Source organism: Neovison vison, chromosome 9 (genome assembly GCF_020171115.1).
Source record: "Neovison vison isolate M4711 chromosome 9, ASM_NN_V1, whole genome shotgun sequence".
Taxonomy (NCBI): Eukaryota; Metazoa; Chordata; class Mammalia; order Carnivora; family Mustelidae; genus Neogale; species Neogale vison.
Genome location: NC_058099.1, coordinates 72,691,484 through 72,709,589, shown reverse-complemented (window position 1 = coordinate 72,709,589; position 18,106 = coordinate 72,691,484). Strand labels below are relative to the sequence as shown.

Genomic DNA, 18,106 nt, shown 5'->3' with positions numbered 1-18,106 from the left:
CATGGAGAGACAGGGTCCACTGACTTCCACCCTTGGCCCATCTGCCTTCTACCATCTACCCCTGTAGCTTCCAGGCAAACTGTCCAAGCAGAGACCCGTCAAGATTCCAGGAAGGAAAGAGAGCTGGGCTCAGGGTCAGGGTGACACCCAGAAGACACTAGTTCCCTGAGAATAAGGACCCTTTTACAGCAGGCTTCCTTTACACAGTCTGAATGTGGCTTCCTGGGGTGCCCCTCTGTCCAGAAACTAGCCTGGGTCAAAGGGAGAAGTCCAGAATGAAGCAAGTAGTGCTTCTCTGCTGTTCCATTCCTTTCCACTGGGAAAGCAGATTGGCTTTCCCAGTGTAGGGGACCGGGACATTGCTTGCTAATCACCTGGAGGCCAGGATTTGCAAACCTGATGCGTGCCAAAAAAGGGCAATGCTGTTTCGCTAGGACTGCTTGCTTACTTATTTATTTATTTATTTATCTATAAAAATATGGGACGCTTCGTGGGATTGCCTGTCATTCTCGTACAGGGGCCATGCTAATGTCTGTATCATTCCAATTTTAGTGTCTGTGCTGCTGATGCGAGCACCCTAGTGCTGCTTTTTAAAACATCATTTGAACTTGAACTCCTTCTCTAGATTGCCTTCGCCCCAGCAGCTCCCGGTGCTGCCTGATCAGTGTCCGGAGATTCCAGCCTCTGAGACTCAGCAAGCGCCCTTCGAGGATCCCCTGAGCTCTCGCCTCTGTTAGGCACTATGGGGAGGGCTCGGACAGATGAGGCAAAGACGGCAAGTTCCTCCCTAGCGAGGTGTCAAGGGACGTAGGATCTCTAGGAGATAAAGCAGGAGATATGTAAGCAGCCAAGTGAACGTAGTTTTAGACAAACGGATCAATGTTGGCCAGCAGAGCTGGGGGAGGTGTCTTTGTCTTGTGTATGAATAAGGGATTATTGAAAGGCAGGGAGGGTTTGTGGAGAGAAAAGAGCAATCAGATTCTGGAGCCAAGATGTAAATCTGTGGGCAAGCCCTCAGGGGGCAGGAGGAAGAGAGAATTACCCCACTCCAGGTTTGTGTTGAAGCAGCAGTAAGAAGCTGTGTCTGACTCCAAGAGCTGCAGATTACTATCTTATCGACAGCGGCTTTAACTCCCCATCTCCTTTAATGCTCTTGTAGTCAATATTTAGAGAGTATGATTTTGTCTCTGCATTGCCCAAGTGGCCAAGTGGCCAAGTTGGACTGCTGGGAATGGGTCCTCCAGGCCACATCAGCCAAAGCAGAACTTCGGATTCATTTTTCTGTGATCATCTCCCATTAGAATCCTCTTGATTTTTACAATGCAGAGTGAAACCCGGCAGTCTTCTGTAGCCATGCCATGGATCATCAGTTACATGAAAGACTTCGTTCTAGAGCCCAAGCCATACACTGAGCCTGCCCTAGATCAAGTCTAGTAGCAGAGATCATGTAAGTGTCAAATGACTATCTAGAATAATCAAGTTAGGGTTAGTTTGTTATTTTGTATAGCACGTACTGAATTTCTCAAACAGAGTAGTTTATTTTTATAATCAAGCATTGCACTAAACCAATGTATTGATAATCAGGTTTGTTTCGATGAGTTATTACTTTACAGGTTAATTGTTGGAACGGTTAACCAGCAATAACAGGAGGCATCATTCACTTTCTCAGCCACTAGGCTAATCTGGCTATTCACAATTATGAGATTCCTTGGAAAAATATTGGTAGCTTCTAGCAGTTAAAAGTTTACATCCCTTCCCCTAGACAATCTCACCACCAAGACATATGTTTATATGAAAACAAAACTCAGACCACATTCTGCCACCTACACTCAAACATGTATTAGCAGGTAAGCCCAGAAAAGTCATTCAATCTCTTTGCCCCAGTCTCTAGTCTTTTTAGGAACGCTGACAAGCTCCTTGCAGGAAATACTCAGTTTGATGTGGTCACCACGAAATTTTGACATCAGGATCAGGTGACAGGTAACAGAGACAGCCTTCTCTCCTCCCACGGGCTGGGGACTGTGGGGCAGAATTCTATCCCTAGGGCATTATTCCAGAAGGTGTTGGACTGCTGGGACTGCCAGATCAAAGAAGGAGGTGCCTGTGGAAATCTTCTTAGCCAATGACTTGTTTTCACACCACTCTTTTCTCCGGAGCAAACTTACTTCTAACACTCCCTGTGGTAAGGAACGCACCCTCTGAGGCAAATGGGGATAGGGTTATTGAAGCCTTTGCTTCTGTTTTTTTTGGAGCCTGAATTCCTGATAAGAGTTCTTTATATGTTAACCAACAACTGTTGACTAATCACCCAAGAGCACAGATGAGAGTAAAGTATAATCAGAGATATCATCTGGTTGGCCTATATTTTAGGTTCTCTCCCTTTAATCCCCAACAGCTGTCCTAAAGCCACCTCCAGTGAAAATAGAACCTAAGTCCGAGAGCATACTTGCTACATACATGCCGCTTCCATCCAAACCCTCCGGCACCTCTCAACCCCTCTCTAGTCTAATGAGATCACCACCATTGAATTACTCCTCCAGAGAAATACAAGAGCCACTCCTGCTGGAACCCAGATCACAATGACTGATTTCACAGAGACCCAGAGACAGCTACTTTGATCGATATATAGTAGACATTGTGCCCCTTCAGGAAGGAAGGAAGGACTTGTTCCCTGAGCTGCTGAGAGTTCTGCTAGAGGCAGGCTGAACCTCTCAGACCCTCTGTGAATCGCCCAGGCTTGAAGACAGCTACTTTACCCAAGGTTGCTTCCCAGGTTTGCAAGTTCCTGTGACAATGGGCATCCAGACTGGTCAGTACTGGTATATAAAAGTCTGCCCCCTTGGGGCACCTGGGTGGCTCAGTGGGTTAAGCCTTTGCGTTTGGCTTGGGTCATGATCTCAGGGTCCTGGGATAGAGCCCCGCATTGGGTTCTCTTTTCAGCAGGCAGCCTGCTTCCCCCTCTCTCTCTGCCTGCCTCTCTGCCTACTGTGATCTCTCTTTCTCTCTCTGTCAAATAAATAAATAAACTCAAAAAAAAAAAAAAAAAAGTCTGGCCCCTTGTCTTAATACCTTCGGTCTGTCCCAGCTCCAGAACTCCCAGCCTCCCCCGCTGCCCAATCCTGCTTCCTTCCCTTTGCCCACCTCCTACACACTAAACTCTATCTCAGAATCTTGTTCTTTCAGAATAATTTACTATAAAATCATAGGTTTGCAGGGGTGCCCATGCATCCTTGCAGAATGTATAGCATAGTCATACCAGAAAAGGAGCTGTAAGCATCTGGAAACGGAAGGACTTAAAGCAGGGTACCAAACAGGACTGCGTCTTCTGGGCTCCACACCATCCATACTGTCTGTTCTGGGGATGCCTGCAATGTGCTTCAGGACCCTTGTCTCTAGGTTTGAATCATTCATTCCCTGTTCAAAAGATGATCTTAAGGCATCATGTCTTAAATTCCATTTTCATTTGTATTGAAGTTACATAGACCCTTGGTTAAAAGAAATGTATATGACAGAGGCTGCTGGCTGAGCTACTTCCAGGTCGTGTTCCTGTCAAGGTGTGCATAGGTGCTGTCCTGACCCATTGCCCCTCCCCCTGGCTGACGTCACAAGACCCAGAATGGCTGCTATTGTCCCCAGGATGGAAGCTCCATTTGGGGATCATGAAGCCACTCTTTAATCCAAATTGCTTCTCTCTGAACCGTATCAAACAAGAGCAAGGTATACCTAAATCATTTAAGCATTTGTATTTTGAGGTTTTTGTTTGTTTTGTTTTTCATTAAAGCAGCACAGCCTGTATTTTCATCCATTTAGCTTGGTTGTTTTTTAGTCATCTTTTCTTTTTCCCAGAAACAACCATAATAGGTTTAAATAACATATTTCTATCTGATATATCATCTTTAGATCTTCTCTACTGAGTCTCCAATTTGGACTATGACTATTCTGCTCTTTCTCCTTCTCTCCCACCTGCCCCATCCCGCTGCATACCTGCTACCTTCTCCCCTCATCCTCCAAAATAGTTATGTCATCATTTTAGATAGATAAATATTAAGTGGTTATATCATTATGACAGTACAAATGGTATCCCAACTGAACTCTGCAGTGCCGTATGGATGCTTTTCCTTTCTTAAATACTTACTTTGTCCCAGAGATTATATTGAGCTATTTTTTTTTTAATTTTCTCAGCTTCCCATTGACTTATCATTAATTCAAACCTAAACACTCCCCCAGTTGTATGATCTCCTCTGAATATGATCAAATGTACTTGGGATGCAGTCAGTTTTATTTCTTTGAAGAAATATTCCCAGGGTCTTCTGACCAGCTCCATCTGGACTAGCTGTTCACTAAGCCTCAGGTGTGTGTCTGATCAGCCACCTTTAACTGGACATCAGTTACCAGTTCTACCACTTTGGATTGATTGCTCTGCTTGTCTTAATCCTTTCTATAGGCTAGAAGGACTGCTCTGGTTATGTGATAGAGCATGCCTCTGACCTGGAAGGGCTCTGTAAGCAAATATTCTCCATGGTGGAGGCTTCCTTCTGACAGTAGTGGCAACCTTCTGCACAGGGAAGACATTGCAAATCTCCAAGATGGATCAGAGTCTTCCTTTTTGGAGTTGAAACTTAAAACTCCTCCTGCATTAGGCAAAAAAAAATTAACAGCCTCCTAACATACCCTCTAACTCAAGGTCATATATTTAATTATTTCAAATTCAGTATTGTTCAGGCTACCACATTGCACAGGGATACTGACCAACCTCCAACTTGACAACAGCCCCAGATATTTTGGGTATGGTACTAAGGCAGTTTTTTGGCCTTTGTCCAAGTTCAGGTTTAAATATAACTCTTACCTAGAAGGCCTGGAATCTAAAAAACCAAGTTTAGAACTTCAGTAGAACCCCCTTCCTCATGTTCTTTTGCTGCCAACTCTGCTAATTACCCCCGCCACCCCTCTGAGCCCCTGCCAGGGAATTCTGGGAAGTCAACCCATCTTGGCATATTTTATTATTACAAGATGAAATCATTGCAGGGAGGTGAACTGCCCAAAAATGGGTGGACACTGGTCCACTATTGTTGGTCTCATTCTCCCCTCAGTTATCTTTCCTAAATTCCAGTACAGTTTTGGATGATTGAATAACCAGTGTGGTTTGAAGAAAGCTTGTCACCTGAGAGTAACCAAGGAGAGCAGAGTGAAGATCACTGTTTCTCACTGGGGCTGATGTGAAGCTAAACCAGTCAGTGCAGCTTCCTAAAACACACACACACACACACACACACACACAAAATCCATATTTGATCATTTCAATCTGGCTATTATAAAAATTAAAAAAAAATTAATGTAAGGAAATTAAGAGTTGAATTCTAGGGAATGTAGTCAGGCATTTCTAAACAGAAGTGTCTTTGAAATTTGCAATTATGTGCTTTTTTATTTGCAATTATCACCACACATTTCTGAACCCATGCTAGATGTCAGCTGCCACATACACAGATGACTAATGACAAAACAAGGTAAAACACATTAACTAGCCAACAGGAAGTGAGGGGGGACAGTAGAGAGGTAGGGATTTTACTTATACATTCAAGAAAGGATAGATTATATACTGGTAAAAAGGAGTAGGCGAGCAGTGTGTGCAAAGGGGTGCACTGATTCTAAATTGTGGTGGAGCTGGAAGGTCGACTTAAGGGATTTGGACATCTTGAAAGCATTGGGAAACCACAGGTTTCTGTTGTTGTTTAGGTGTGTGAGTCTGCTTAGGGAGGAGGGGAAATGTGATAGACACATGATTCATCTGACCATGACGTATGATGGATTAGAATGGAGAGGCCTGGGGGTCAGGGACCAGCAGGCTCAGTATGAGGAAATGAGAAAGGCCCTCAGTGATGAAGCACCTAGGCTGTGAGCACACTACAGGCCGTGTGAGCTCACCACTCCACACTGTTGTCGAGTAATTCTCCCAGCACCCCATGGAGTAGGTATCTGGCTCCATCTTTCAGATCAGGAAAGTCCAAGGTCACGTATCAAGCCAACGACACAGAGGGGATTTGAACTCATTTGTTTTCTGACGTCAAAGTCTTCGTTCTGTTTGTCATAACACATCAGACTTGGTTTTTTGTTTTCATTAAAGATTTTATTTTTCAGTAATCTCCACACCCAACATGGGCTCAAACTCACAACCTTGAGATCAAGAGGCGTGTGCTCTACTGACAGAGCCAGCCAGGCACCCCCAGCCTCTTGTTTTTAATAGTGCTTAAATATATAAATATAATTATAACCTAATTATAGGTGGTGACAGAGGACAGGGAAGGGGAACCTACCTACGACAGGGCTGTCCTCACGGCCTCAGTGCCATGATTTCGTAACTCAATATCCTCATATTTCCCCTTAAGAGTTGTGTGTGTGTGTGTGGGGGGGGAATGTGGCGGGTTGTGGGAGGGAGCCATTCCATGGTGCAGGAGTCTCCCTGCCGGCCAATGGCCAGGATCACCCAGAGACAGAAAGCGAGCAGTGAAACACGCTTCAGGTTTGTGGGAAATTGCGAAGGACAAGACAGAAATCATAAAGGTGCAATTGAATTACATTGTGTCGTGGCCCCTGGGATAACAGCTGTTTTCCAGGCCTACGATCGTTCTCATTAGGAAATTAAAAACGTGAAGCTCCGGGGCCCAGCCCTGCCCGGCTCAGGCCACGTGGTGACAGGAAGCCCTGTGTTTGCACAGGTGGGGGAGCGAGCAGCCTCGCGAAGTGGGTGGCTGAAGGCCCTGCCCGGAGCGCAGGTGGGCTATTGGAAGAAAAGCAAACCCAGGAAGAGGCTTGTGTGTTCTGGTGTTGTCAGCTTCCCTCTGCGGAGGGAGGAGTGGTCCAGCAGGCCTCTCCACGTTGGTGGGTCAGCTCAGGGCCAGAGCCAAGTGATGGTTGGGGCCTCTCCACACCCCCCCCCCCGAGGCAAAAGGATTCTGTCCTGGCGCACAGTCAGTTCCCCTTTCTGGGCTGGTCCATGGAAAATTACCTACAACTTGATACTTTTATCCACAGATAAGAACAACCCAGACTGTGTCTTTTGATAACACACTAGGAATGTCGTCGATTGCAGAAAAGATGGTTGTTGCAGACAAAGGGAATAAGCAGCAGAGGACTCAGGACAGTACCCACTGCAGGTTTGGGGCTCAGGGAGCCAAGGGGTTGGGATGGGCCATCAAGCTAGTTTCTTTCTCTCTCTGTCTCTTTTTTAAAAGATTTTATTTATTTATTTGACAGAGAAATAGAGAACACAAGTAGGCAGAGGAGCAGACAGAGGGAGAGGGAGAAGCAGGCTCTCCACTGAGCTGAGAGCCCCATGTGGGGCTCAATCCCAAGACCCTGAAATCATGACCTGAACCAAAGGCAGCCGCTTAACTGACTGAGCCACCTAGGTGCCTCAGCAAGCTAGTTTCTGAGTGGGGTGGTGACATCATGCAAGTTGATGCAATTATTATTATTATTATTATTATTTTTAAAATTTATTTGACAGAGAGAGACAGCGAGAGAGGGAATACAAGCAGGGCCAGCGGGAGAGGGAGAAGCAGGCTTCCTGCTGAGCAGGGAGTCCAATGCAGGGCTCGATCCCAGAACTCTGGGATCATGACCTGAGCTGAAGGCAGACGCTTAATGACTGAGCCACCCAGGCACTCAAGTTGATGCAAATTATTAAAACCACATCTACATACAGACCACAGAAGGGCAAGCATGGACCAATGAGGAGAGTAGGTCAAGAACCTAAGATGTCTGTCACCTGAGGTGCAGAGAGAACAAGAGTACAGCAGATGTACATCACTGCCACTCTGCCAAGACACCCCCAGGATGAGACACCTGGGCTCCCCTCTTACCTTGCTGAAGGCCCTGCTGTGCTGCCCAATGACCTGACACCTGACCTCTGCAGCCTTCCTGGCGTGCAGCGCCCCCTGATCTCCACGCACAGAGATACCATGGTCTTTGACTCCAAGTCTGTGCAGTGAGCTATAGTAGAAAACGTCACTGAAAATGAACATGGAGGATAGTAATCATACCAGACTCTACTAGAAATTTTGATGCCAATCAGCATTTCTTCTAATTAAAGGATATTTTAATATCAGAGAGAAAGTAAAAAATGTTGAATTTTTACACCTGGCCTACAAGCAATCAGCTTTGTGACCTTAAGAAATTACTTTCCATGTCAGGGGCTAGAAGGACTCAAGGACACCTTTTATCATTCCCTTCACCATTTCTCCTCCCCTTCCCCTCCGTACCCTTCCCTCCTCTCTATTTCTAACCTGAAACATTTTTTCTTCCCTGAGAGAACAAAAGATCTTATGAGTTTGGCCCAGCTGATATCCAAGGCGCCTCTGGGTTTGACATCCCTCCTGCTGTATGGGTGTGACAAAGCACTGTGGTCAGGGGGTGGGACATGGGGCAGCTGACACCTCCTCCAGCTGAAATGGTCCATCCCAGGGTGAATTAGGGCATCACTCTGATACCTCCTAAGACTTATCTTGTTTCTCTCTCCAAAGTCAGAAAACTACCTTTAACTTCTTCCTATCTCAAATGCTTGAGGCCCAGAGTCGGAGTCATTGCAAAGTGGAGAGAAAGAGGGAAAAGAAGGCAGAGCTTAATGGGAATGCATGGCTGTCTGAGAAAGGCCAATGACCACAGTGAAAACACAGTGCTGTAGTTCCAAATGTGTTCTCTGAACTCTTCTCGCAATGGCATTCATAGAATTAAAACATGCTCCTGGTGTGATGGACAGCATGTGTGGTATTGGTGAGGAATAAATTAACAAAAATGTCCTGAGGAATAGCTATGTGCCCTCAACTGTGTTAGGTCCCAAGGTCAAAGAAATGGCCATGCCCAGTGCTCCTCGCCCTGGAGGAACTTGTATGGGGACAACGACACACACCTGCATCTAAGTGACTCTACTCCATAACTTGGGTGGAGAGGGTGCTTTGAGGTGGAAAGTCTTCAGCATGTGGGGAGGCAGGGACTGTGTGGATGTGGTGGTCACAGAAGGCGTCTGCAGTGGGGAGACGGGAGACCTGAGTGAAGGAGAGAGGCAGCCGAGTGAATGGGTCACGGGGCGCCTTCTTGGAAGCGGGAATGGGTAGCACCTGGCTGCAGCCCGCGTGGCCTCGTGCCTGGCCCATGTACAGACCAGAGGAGGCTCGTATGCCTGCTGTGAGAGCTGCTACACAATTTGGGAGACCCGGTGCAAAATGAAAATGCAGGGCCCTTGGTTCAAAAATTATTAAAACCTCTCAACCATCAACAGCAGAGTGCTGAACCAAGTGTGGGGCCCTTCAACGCTCAGGGCCTGGGCACCTGCACACGGCAGCCCCACTGGCCCTGCCTGAGGAGGGAAAGGAAGTTTGAGAAATATTTGAGCTGGCTGCGGATGGTCTTGGAAGCCGTTGTAGGGACCTTAGATGTTACTCCAAGTATAACAGGAAACATCGCAGGTTCTGAGTAGGACATCAGTGTGGCCTGGCTGTTTCCAGAAGGGTTTCTGACACTTTTATGAAGGTGAATCTCAGGAGACCACATGTGACAGTAAGGAGGGCAGGGAGGTGGCCAAGGAATTGGAACGATGACAATAAATGAAGAACTAATTCAGCATGCCCATCTTCTGTCATAACTGGATACAATATTGTCTTCACCAACTCCCCCATTTGGAATATTCCGTGTTCTTTGGCTCCAGTAATGAATGAAACTGCTCTGGCGCCTGGAGCAGATTTGGGTAATGTGCTCAGAGAACTTAGGCAGAAAGAGAAGCCAGGCTGAACGTGTCCTCTACCTTCTCCGGATGCCTTTCCTCAATTGATTTGACATCAGGTGAGGATGGGAAGTAGAAAGAACAGAAACACATACTTCAGAAAAATTCCATCCTGTGGGTCTCTGATCTGGAATTCCATTTCACTTTCTTTAAAGGAAAAGGAAATTCCTGAGGGCTTAAAGAATGTCTGTCAATGGCTTCCACAGGTGTCACAAGAAGGGAGTGTTGGAATTCTAACAGAGCCAGAAGGGAGGGGCCGGCTCTTAGGCATGATGGAGTTGGTGGCCTCTTCGAGGGGCAACTTGCGACGGGCATCCTCTTTTTCTTCCCCAAGCCACTGAGGAGCACCCTGGAGAGTCCACTTTCTGAATGATGGCTTCGGGAGCAGAGATTGATGGAATTATGGCAGGGGGATTGAGGGTGATCCTGACCCCCTCAATTACCTCCCTGAGAAAGGAGGTAAAGGTAGTTAAGAAAACAAGGAAAAGGATTAAAACTAGTCACCTGTTTATGAACACTGATGCACTCTAACATGGATGTGTGCCTACCCATAGCAACCTGTGGTTGATCAGGCTCTGTGTTTATGCGGTGAGGAAGAGGTCAGGTCGGTTGCCTAAGGTCAGCTATTTAGAAATGGAGGAATCAGGATTCAAAACCCAGCTCATATTTTCCCCTTCTTGCCAAAACCCTAATAGTGGTAGTTCTTAAAAGCAGTCACTCACTGACTCCTCCCCTTGAATCTGTGTGGGCTTATGAGGGTTTTACACAATGCATATGGCAGAAATGATGCTATATGACTTCCAAGACTAGATCAGAAAAGGCCAGGCAGCTTCCATCTGATTCTCTTGGAACCCTTGCTCTGGGAATGCTTGCGTTTGCAATGTTCCCTTTTGGATCCTATCGGCTATGCTGTGTGAAGTCATGGCACATGGAGGAGCCACATAAAGCACCTGGATCAAGACCCCAGGGAGCCTAGCTCTGAGCAGCCCAGCCCCAGAGTCAGACAGGGATGCAAAGAAGCAATCTTGGAGCTGAACCCTTTGGGCTAGGCTCTTCCAGTCTTCCCTGCTGAGGTCACAGACATCATAAAGCCCTCATATACCCATGCTTTTCTGGCCCTTTCCATATTTTCTACCCATAGAGTTCATAAACATAATCTAAGGGTGGTTGTTTTATGCCATTAAGTTTGGGATAGTTGGTTATGCAGAGAAAGACAACATACCTAATGGTTTGGATGTGGGCTGACTTGATGGTATAAATGGACCTAAGATCGCAAGTCTAATAGGAATGAGCACTATGTGCCATGGTTCTGAAATATATGGTCTACAGCGACAACAAATTAATTCTTTATTTCTTATCACCTGTGGTCCAGTTCCAGAGGAATGCCATGCATTCTCTTAAATCCTGTCATTTAAGTGACAGATGTCTGAAATGAGAGGTTCTTGAACCAATCAATCAATATATCTCTCTATATAAAGTTTAAATAAAGTCTTTCTGGTTTACATAAGATCATTGAAGTCTCCTTTATCCCAATAATTCCATGCTCTGTAATCTGTAGAGTTATTTGGAATAGCATGGCGAATGACATTTATAAATCAATCTCTGGTGGGAACAATTTTAATCCACTGAGCCACCCAGGCGCCCCTGGTGGGAGCAATTTTAAATCAAAGTACTTGAATAACCTCATTTTTTTTTTCAAAAGTAGTATGTTTTAGGCTACATCTCCTATATGAGGAGGCTTTGTCAAATTTGTATTTATTCATGTACCCAAACCATATCCAGATTACACTTGAGCCCCCTCCGAGGCCTCTATGTACTATTTAATTGCTTTTGACAGGCATGATATCCCATAAAAGATATGACTTTCCTCTGAAAACCTCCTTCAGCTAAAAATACATTGTATTGAAAATAAAGTGGTTACGTCATCTAAATTCGATTCTCTGTAGCATCTTGTAAAATCTCATGACCATAGAGAATGAGCTCTTAAACCTGATTTCAGGGCATAATCAGGGCATGAGGACAGGAGTGCACTGTCCTCATGCCTGGGAACCAGGAAGCACTTTCAAGTCCCTTTTTCCAGGCTCCAAGCACACCAATGCTTGGGCTTTCTGAAGGAAAATCATTCCTGAGAAACAACTTTTGAGGGGGGAAACTGAAGTTCTTAGAGCAGAGCGTGGGCAAACATCTGGGGCAGAACCAAGAGAGAGGAGAATATGTCGTAGCTAAAAAGAAGGCATTTGGCAAGAGCTGAGGATGGGGACAGGAGAAGAAAGCAGTGGGCGACTGAAGTCACGCCAGGAGCTCTGAATATTCTTGTCACCAGGGCGCCTATCTTTTGCCTAATGGCGAAAACTGAGTGGTTTTCCTGGCCGACCATCTGCCTCCGGGGGCCTGCTTGGCCTCCGGGGGCCTGCTTGTTGCCCGGATCCCGCGAACTCCAGATTCCTTCTGGGAGTGTGCAGGAAGGACTGTGGCAGAAACCACATGAAAGACTTGGGTTTCGGCAGTGATAAATCTTCTGGAAGATGAAATGGCTCTGAGGACTTGCATGCTGCCATCTGGACTGTGGTCATTTGGGAGGTTAACTCTTTCCTTGTTGCAGTTGGTGTGGCCAGCACTGCTTGTGTTGTTGGATTAAAGATAAAACAAGGGGAACCCACCTCACTGCCACAAAGTTCTGGCCTGAACACAGCTAGAGGTCTGCCTGGGAGCTTGTCAGGAATGACTCATCAGGCTCCTTGAAGCCAGAGGCTCCAGTAAATCTAAACATTTGATAATGCTTGTTTTTGTTTAATTTATGAGGCAAGGCCAAATAGTCAAACCTACTGCCAGGCACGAGGGCAGGCAGCTTTTTGTAAAAACACAGGGCGTGTCCTCAGGATTCCAAGAACACCTATGTCATCGCGCTGTTTCTAGACTTCAGGTTTACTTTGCAATGAGAAACACATAGAGAGCTTCAACTCACGTTCAGCTTGGTTGAAAGGGCCTTGAGAATTGATGCTGCGTTTCATACACGTTCATACACCCACAAAGTAAATACGCTCGTAAGGTCAGGTTCTCCGGAAGTCACTCTCTGAGGTGAGGATTTGAATGGGAGGGCTTTATTAAGGAAGTACTTGTGGGAGGACCCATCTGGAGAGAGGGAAGCAGAACATTAAAGGGAGGGAGCCAAATGGGGGAGCTATTTCAGGCTGAGGTCTGAGGGCGTGGCATCTCCCTGATGCTGTAGGGGACTTTAGTGCATGGTCCATCCTGTTTGCCCCAACTGGCAGCAAAGGAATGAAGCAGTCCCACTCTCTAGGCATAGAGCCCCTGGGAAATAACACCAATAAAAATTTTCTAGTGCAAATATAATTTGGTGAGACAAGGATTTGGTGAGCCCATTTTTTGTCAGCTGCCATAGAATATAGATAGATGTTCCAATATGGTAAAGTGTGAGTGAGAGTTTCAGTTTCTGTTATGAATCAATGGCCTCCAATGCTAAGGCCCTCTCTTCTCACAGGAAGTTGAGGAATAAGTTGAGATCAGACTGAGAAGTTTCGACATGGCCTCGTTTTCCCAGAAAATGGCGCTCCTCACATTTCCAGTTATTATTAGTACTTTCCACGGCAACAATCCTGCCTTCCATAGTACAAAGGAATCAGAAGAAATAAGATCTAGTCTATACGGAATGGCTAGATTTCCATTCGTTTGGCCACCAGTTCAACAAATATCTATTGTGTGCCTGCTATGGTCCAGGACTCGTGGTCAGTTTTGGAGATACAAAGCAACAAAAGATATATCTGTAAATGGGTCAACGTCCTTGGAACAGAGGCTAGGAAGGACGGAGGGAGACATGAAACTGGAAAGGTAAGCAGGAACTATTTCAGGGAACTTCTTAAAAATTATGTTAAAAGCAATGAATTTTTATTGGTCATATTTCCTGGGGCTCATCTGCTTTGAAAAATATTATCAGCTTTCTAATTTCCCCCTCTCCCCATTCTAGGAGAATCAGAGACCATATGATGCAAATATATCCAGATGCCTCCCCCTCCAGTTCCAAATCAAGATTTCCATGTAAACTACCCCTCGAGGGCACAGATTTTACAGAGTATAGATGATTATATTCTTTCATGTTTCTGTCTTCTTTCCTGCCTCTTTTCCTGAATTCTTTCAGCATCTGGGCATATGACACTCACTTAAAGTAATCAGAAAACAGATTAAAATTTTAAAATATTTTAGGAATCTTTTTCCTCTTCTAACTTAAATCATGTAAATTTTATACTGGCATGGGCAGTCTTAAACTTCTTAATGAGCTACATGTTGGTGTTTCATTATTGATATGCAAAAGAAGTATTTTGTAATTATAAGAATGCAGTCCTTAAAAAAAAGAGAGAATAGTTGTAAGAATGACATTCCTGAATTGAATTGAGTCCCCACTTGAGTTTGGCACTATAGAAACAGTGTTTTTTTCAGTCTTCTTTTCTTTCTAGAGTTCTAATTATTCTAATTACCTGAGTGGTATGAATCTTGATTCCTTTTTTTTTTTTTTTTTGATGACTTAAAATTTTCTGGTTCAAACTAACACACACCAGATCTCCTGGTGGGGGGTGGGGGAGGATGGCCGAACTATGGAAAGCTGGTTAAAGAGCCCAGCCATATTTTTGCATCACCCATGAGCCCAGAATATGCTCCCACTGACTGTATCTTTCACTGATAGGACACTGCGAGGCACCAGCTTGTTCAGGTATGTTTGAGGTGTGTTGTCTACAAGGATCCCTACATGAAAAAGTGAACTCTACATTCTGGATGGTATTGGTACAAAAGAAGGATCATAAATAGGCCCCAAGCAAAAGGTGATTGTAAGAATGAATAATAGCCCAAATTTATCACACTCAGCTGTATGGTACTATCTCTACAACGTAAGAGAGATAATGAATGACTTAACAAAAGTATCAATAACTTAACACACTTAAAAAAAATCCAAACTGAAAGATTGATGCCACCACTTAAGAATATGTAACTTAAAATCAAAATACCAAGGTTTGAGTCTAACTGTATGATTCTGAGCAAGTTGTTTAGTCTTTGTTTTGTAAAATGTAAATAATAGGCAAAACAGGAATAATAAGAATAATAATATAATAATAATAATAATAGGAAGGAGGAGGAGGAGGAGATGACGATATATTGGAGTCTTCAACCCCAGCACTTGTGGATTTGACAATCTTTGGAAATAAGGTCCTTGCAGATATAATCAAGTTAGGATGAAGTCATCCAGGTGGGTCTAATTCAATATTACTGGTATTCTTATTCAAAGAGGAGAACAGACCCAGGGACAGACACACAAGGAGACTGCCATGTGAAAACAGAATAGAAATGACAATGAAACATCCACAAGTCAAGGCAAGGACAACCAGGGATTTCTGGTGACACCAGAAGCTAGCAAAAGGCATGGCTCAGTTTCTTTCCTAGAAGCAACAAAGAAAGCATAGCTCTGCTCTCAGAGAGATGGTTTGGATGAACCAGAGAGGTGGTTTAGATCCAAAATCAAGGATCCAAAATCCATGATTTTGGATGTCTAGTTTCCAGAACCATGAGAGAATAAATTTGTCTTGTTTTAAGCCACCTTGTCTGTGGTACTCTGTTACAGCAGCCCTAGGAAACCAATACAATTAATACCTGTCCCACCTTTCTTCATGCAAATTGTATATGGGTGCCTTTGTAAAGTTTGTAAGTTACTGGTCAGGACACTTTCTTTTTCAAGAAAACAGAAAATTAAACTAGAAAGTGAAAAAAGGAAATTTACTGACTCAAGGAGTAGAACTCAGGGAAAGGACTCTTATATCGCAGCTCAGAATATTTCATAATTTTCTAAGAAATCTTGTAATGTTACTTGTAGTCCCAGACACACATCTTCTCAGGTCAAGTTCAGGTGAAAAAGGAGGTGACTTCCTGTAGCTTCCAAGGAAGTTCTGGGTGTATCAACTCAAGGCACGTATTTCTGAACCAATCAGTATATGATGTTCCACTTGGTCAAGTTGGGTCATAGGGCCCCCCCCACCCCCTGCCAAAATAAGAGTTGAGCCTTTCTTGAACCACATGTGGTGAGATGGGACAGGAAAGGTTCCTTGAAAAAAGTTAATGGTGTTACTAGAAGAAAAGAAAAGAAATGTCCCATGTCTTCCTCCAGCTTCTGTCCATTTCTTTGCTTATCTTCAGCAAAATGTCTCAAAAGAATTGCCTATTGTCACAGCCTCAGCCTCTTATAATCTACCAGGTGGGCTTCTGTTCCACTGCCCCACAGATGGGCATCTCCAAGGTCACCAGTGGCTTCTGATGGACTCCAGTGTGCAAAGCCAGATCACAGTCTGTTCTTGTAGGTCTCAGCATCTCACCAGATGACCTAGAACCACTCCCTCTTCCATAAGCATGGGCATCTTATCTGTCAGTCACTGCTTGCTCCTGCCTTCCTTGCTTGCTCCTCTCTGTCTATAGGGAGGCCACCATCCATCCTTTAGCTGTACTTTCCCTGGATGATTGAGGCATTAAATACAAAATGCTTGCCAATGGCTCCCAAATGGAAACCCCTCAATACTGATTTCTCCCCTGGGCTCCAGATCTGCTTTTCACTCTTGTGGATTTTACCTTTACTGGCTAGGCTCTCAAGGCTCTGTCTGATACCTTGACCTCATCTCAGCTACTGCAATGGCTCACCTGGCCTCCTGCTTCAGCCTCTCACTCAACTCCCTGCTGCTACTGCTGCTAACATGATTGTGTTAGAAACCACAATGAAATTGAAGGTACTCTTCTTCTCCATCCCCCGCACTGGCTTTCCTCAGCACTTGACATTCAAGTAAAATAAAATCCCAAATACTTACCCCAAGCTTCCAAAGTTGTATATGCTCCAATCCTGCCTGCCCCAAGGACCAAGTAAGGGGAGTGGTCAGCTTTGGATGTGGACAGGAAGAGGATGCATTTGCCAAAGAAGACATAAAAATCATAGTAAAACGCAGTTACTCTGCCTTCTAATATCATCATGAACCAGCAATTCCAAAGTATCTAAATGCTAAAAATACTCTTGTGAAAAAAGCACTTGTTCGTCTGAGTTCCAAACAATTGCAGAAAGGATGTAGAGTTTTGATGACATATAGGTAATCTGTAAATGAGCATATTCTCATCCCTATCCTTTAATGAACTTTGTATTTTACGTGGACGTTAATTGGGAGTTCTCCCAGATATATTAGTTAGGGAAGACTCAGTCACACACATATACTCGTTCCAAGAGTGAATTTTTAACAGTTTGAGATCATTCAAGCTCTCTTTGGACACTGAATGTAGCCAACCCAATGAGACATAAATGCTTATAAAGATGAAAACTAGGCATTGACTAGCTTCAGTTCTGTTTTCTACTGCGTCTACTTGAAGCTTTTATTTGTATTCAAAATGCAAAATCAAAATTTCTTCTTCTTTAATTGCCAGTGATTTAATAACTTAAGAATGAATAAAATGATTCTTGTGGATTGCTGCATACTTCTTATAGAAAACAATTTGTCATATAGAAGGAGCAAGTGTTAACATCTCTTGACCTTGCTTCGGTAGGTTGGATCTTGTACGCTTGATCATAACTGAGCCTTTACTCCAGCTCAGTGGCTCTCAAACACAATTCTGCCCCCAGGGGACATTTGGCAAAGTCTGGAGACATTCTGATTGCCCTAAGTGTGGGTAGGGTGAGGGAGCTGCTACGAGTACTTACGTAGTAGGTAGTACCCGGAGATGCTCTAAGTAAGCATCCTACCGTGCATAGGACAGTCGCCCAAAAGAAAGAATTATCCAGACTAAAAGGTCAATAGTGCCATGATTGAGTCACCTGCTGTTCTCTCTACCTCAAAATGCCCTTTCCTCAGAGCTTCTCACGGCTCATTCTGTGGCACTCAAGTCTCTGAATAAGAGTCACCTCCTTGTGGAGCCTTCTTCTGACCCCCATCTGGAGTATAGCCTCTCTGATCACTCACCCCCATATCACCTTATTTTATTTTCTTCATAACATTTTTCACCACCAGAGATTAACTTTCTCGCTCATGAGTTTGCTGTCCGTTGCTCATGTCTCTTCTGTGAATGGAAGCACACTTCTCTAAGCACAAGGCCTTGCTCACTGTTGTATCCCCTGAGCTTAGAGAAGTAAATGACACTGAATATGAGCTCAATAACAATGAGTATAGCAAACGAACAGACAAGAATAAGACAACAGATGTCTACTAAATTCCTACAGTAATGCAAGTACAGCTTCACTGTTTTTCTCTATTTATTGGGGGCTTCTCACTTTGCTTCACTCAACAGGCATTCACATACCTA

The 18,106-nt window shown here is 44.5% G+C and overlaps 1 non-coding gene across 1 annotated transcript; it reads right to left on the bottom strand.

Annotated features, from left to right (window-relative positions):
- Window positions 1–472: 472 nt before the first annotated feature.
- Window positions 473–576, bottom strand: LOC122917879. Its single transcript, XR_006386505.1, has one exon. It is a non-coding gene; the product is annotated as a U6 spliceosomal RNA (small nuclear RNA).
- Between the last annotated feature and the right edge of the window lie 17,530 nt (window positions 577–18,106).